The sequence below is a fragment of the Sphaeramia orbicularis genome, chromosome 13 (genome assembly GCF_902148855.1).
Source record: "Sphaeramia orbicularis chromosome 13, fSphaOr1.1, whole genome shotgun sequence".
In the NCBI taxonomy this organism is placed as follows: Eukaryota; Metazoa; Chordata; class Actinopteri; order Kurtiformes; family Apogonidae; genus Sphaeramia; species Sphaeramia orbicularis.
The window spans coordinates 49,129,130-49,133,301 of NC_043969.1; positions in this window are offsets into that span (position 1 = coordinate 49,129,130).

Consider the following 4,172-nt stretch of genomic DNA (forward strand, 5'->3'; position numbering starts at 1 on the left):
TATGATAACCTTAGTCAAGATTTTTTTCCTGAGTGTTTTCATTCCTCTCTAGGCATGAAAAAACACTGTGATTGAATTTTTTTAGATGAACCTGTTTTTCATGGAGTTACATGTCCACTCAGCTGGACACCATGTGTTTAATTTTTGAAGCAAAGAAACGTGTATTTACAACACAATATCAGAAAGTGATATAATGTGTGAAAACTATGAAATAAAACATTTTTAATGCAGCTAATCTGATGTTTTTCTCACATTTTAACATACTTTAATACTAGTTATTACTCACTTCATGGAGATATTATGCAAAAAAAAATCTTTTTGTTTAAGAAAACTATTATTTGCAGTCTAATAACCATAAGCAATTGATTACACTCAAACATGTCCCTGCAGATCAGGTTTATCAAGAACAGCGAAGTTACAATAATGGTACAAATTGCAGTGTTTGGATGGTGCATAAGTGTCCACTGTGTGGCTGATATGCAACTAAAATGACAAAAACCATGAATATACAAGAGAACAGCTGGAGAACAACTCCATTTTCTCCATTTTCCACAGTGGATATGACATTTACCCAATTAAAAAAATTATGTTATCACCGATGCTTTCTGGCCCAGTGCTTACTCATAGTGTTCACTGCCTGAGACATCACCGAAATAATACTAATAATACAATATAATATAATATAATATAATATAATATAATAATATAATATAATATAATATAATATAATAACAGTACTATAATATTACTAATACTGCCATCTGGTGTTCAAATTAAATATGACAGGCGAGTCCATATGATCATGACCTGAGGTGAAAGTAGTAACAGAACCCATATTAAGGACATTAGGACTCTACTGAAAAAGACTTGACGTCAGGGACGGACTGGGACTAAAAAAAAGGCCCTGAACTTTTTCCAAAATTATACCCACAACTTATACACAATTAGGCCTTTAATAACCACCTGCCAGCGTGTCATGATGCTCCACCACAAGCCTAGACAAGATGTTCACAGATGAACAGCGACTATTTGTGTTAATTAATTTATTTATTTACAGCAGTGGTTTCCAACCTTTTTTTTCTCGTGACCAAATTTAACATCCCAAATTTCTGGCGACCCCAGACATTCAAAACACAGACTTTTTTTTTTTGCTAAAATTATTTGTTTTTGATCATGTAATAGTTTGCTATACTATGTTGCAAAATAACATATTTTTAGAGGACATTTAGTCTATATAATGTATATTATTGTGGACAGAGGCAGTAAATCCAGGTGTAGATTACTGCACAAAGGGAGAATTGGATTTTCCTTGGTCAGGATATGTACAGTCAGTCCAGCTGTGATTCACAAGGCTGACAATTAAAACTGAACAAACAAGAACTCAAACTATGAATTATGAAAGAGCTGCAGCATCTGAAACTGACCGCAATGAACATTTGACACATAAACAGAACCACAGTGCTGCAGTTTCACACTCACAGTTTGTCTTTTATGGATTGGGATTGGCTCTGTCAACTCAACATATATATATTTTTTAGGAATTTTTTCTTTTTTTTTAATCAATTACAGATTTAAAAAAGAAATTTCCAGTGACCCAACGTGGGGTCCTGACCCTAAAGTCGAAAAAACACTGGAATAACGGTAAATAACTGTTTAAGTTGATGGTAAATATCATTAAGCCTTCAATAAAGACTGTGAAGTACTGTTCATCCAAGCATAAGATTTTAAAATATCATTAAACTTAGTGTAACTACTGTTTGGTTTAGCTTAGAGACAGTTAAATGAAGCTGATCTTAGGCACATAGTAAAAATCATGATCATTTCGGAGGCAGTGTTTTCCCTTTACTGAAGAGTTGTCATGGTAACTTGTCATTGAAATGTTTCTGTTCCATTGTCCGAAAAATATACCTGTCAGTCGTAATATGTATAAAACAGAACCACAGTACTTCAATTTCACAACCACAGATTGTCTTTTATGCATTGGGATTGTCTCTGTCAACTCATTATATATTTTTTTATTAGTACGTTTTTTTTTTTTTTTTATCAATTACTAGGCATTTCAGGTGACCTCATGTGAATTCCAGGCGACCCCATGTGGGACCCGACCCCAAGGTTGAAAAACACTGATTTACAGCCTTCACCCGTAAGTATCTGGGATAGGCTCCAGCAAACCCTGTGACCCTAGTGAGGATAAAGGGGGTTCAGAAAATGAATGAATGAATAATTTCTGTATTTACAAAGCACTAGTACAGTCTTATAATAGGATTATGTAGGACAGAGCATCCTGGGACTTCCATGTGCTTTCCCTGTCATGATCTTTGGAGCTACGTCTATCTTCAACCTGAGTTAACAAATTATAATATCGTAAAACACTGACTGAGCACGACCTGTTTGGAAGGGTCACCAGCTCAAAGTGTCTTCTCTCAATAGACCATGGCAGGAGGACTTAGGTTCACAAAGACACATCTGAACAAACCATTAGACTTGTGGGACAATGTCCAGATGAAGTGGAGATGTTGGACCATAATCCACAGCGCCACATCTGGACCAGAACCAAACATCAGCACAAACACTTCATTCTGACCATCCACAGGCTGGTGGAGGTTCTGATGGTCTGGTCCTGCAACACTGAGGCGACCCGGGTCAAACTGGGTCACGGAAAACCGGTTGATGATCCCAGTAAATCTACAACAGAACGACTGAAACAGGAGAATCAAGCTGTTCCCGAACCGGGTCGAAGTCCAGACCTCCACCTGACGGGAACACGGTGGTGGGCCTTCAGGACAGAGTTAAACAACTTTAGAAGGCCGAGAGGACCAGGTGAGTTTTTATTACATTCTGAAACATGAACCCATAGAAGCTGAAGGATATGGACTGTTTTTCTGAAGTCTGTCACTCATCTGAAGTCCAGTGGAGAAATGCCTTTCAAAACGTTATTTAAAATAGTCATTAACACTAAAGAAACAAAGCTCAAAGCGGTGACTTTAGTCTTTTTTTCTGTTCCGAATTGATGCTCAGTGGTGGACATGGATGATGTCATCGTCTTCATCCAATCCCCTCTCGGCCTGGGTGGGCAGTGCCGCCATCGCCATGGAGACGGGGTGCTGTTTTCCTGCAGTGATTCAATCAGAGGATGAATGTGGTGATCTGACTGAGCTCATGTAACTGGTATTTTGATGAATTTTAGGAACTATAAGCAAAATTAAAACAATAATAAAAGGATAATAAAATCATGTTCAAGTTAGAAATGTATCAAACGTACACTGTAAGACTCACAAAGACTGGGACTCACATGACCACATTTATCCACCAAATAATCATAGGTTCAAGAATAACAAATAAAATTTAAAAAAATTACAAAATACAGAAGTGGGTGCTTCTGTGAAACTGGTCCTAAAACAGGACAGAGGGGCTAAAAATTCCACCAGATGTAGACGAATGTTATGAAGCAGGTTGGGAAGCACTTTGGGTCTATTTTAACCTCCTAAGACCCAGGAAATGTCAGCCAAAGTACAAGCTTTTTTTGTTTTTTTTTAAATAAGTGCCTATATTGGAAACATCATGATGCATCATTTTTTCAGATGCCGTTTTTAAATTTTTATGGAATATCCTTTGTGGTGGACAGTTTTGTTTTGTTTTTTTTCTGTATAAAGTTGTGAAACTCTGGTCCACAAATGTGGACAGAAAACCATAGCTGGGTCTGAGGAGGTTAAAAATAAATATTTACTGAGATAAAAGAGAAAAATTTTTCAGATAAACACATTTTTATATTATTTTACATTATATTTAATGTAAAAAATCTGCATGTAACACGGTTAAAAGGACATGAAAATTCATGCTACGATTTTTTTTTGTATATTTCTTTATTTTCTCACAGGTACATTTTGGGAATTGAACTAATTATGCAAGGCAGTATTTCACAAAAATGACTGCTTTCTCGATTTATATGCGTTTAAATGTTCAGGTTCTGTATGTAACACCAGTGGACACGATGGGTTCCACATCAAACCTGGAATGAGACTGAGACTGATGAAAAATCCACATGTGTGGATTAGAAAAAACCACTAGGATCAGCACATTGAACACAGTGTCTTTATTTAGAGTCTATAGAAGAGCATTTACACATGTTTACACATCTAATGCTCTGACACCTAGGGAGATTTAATGTCCAT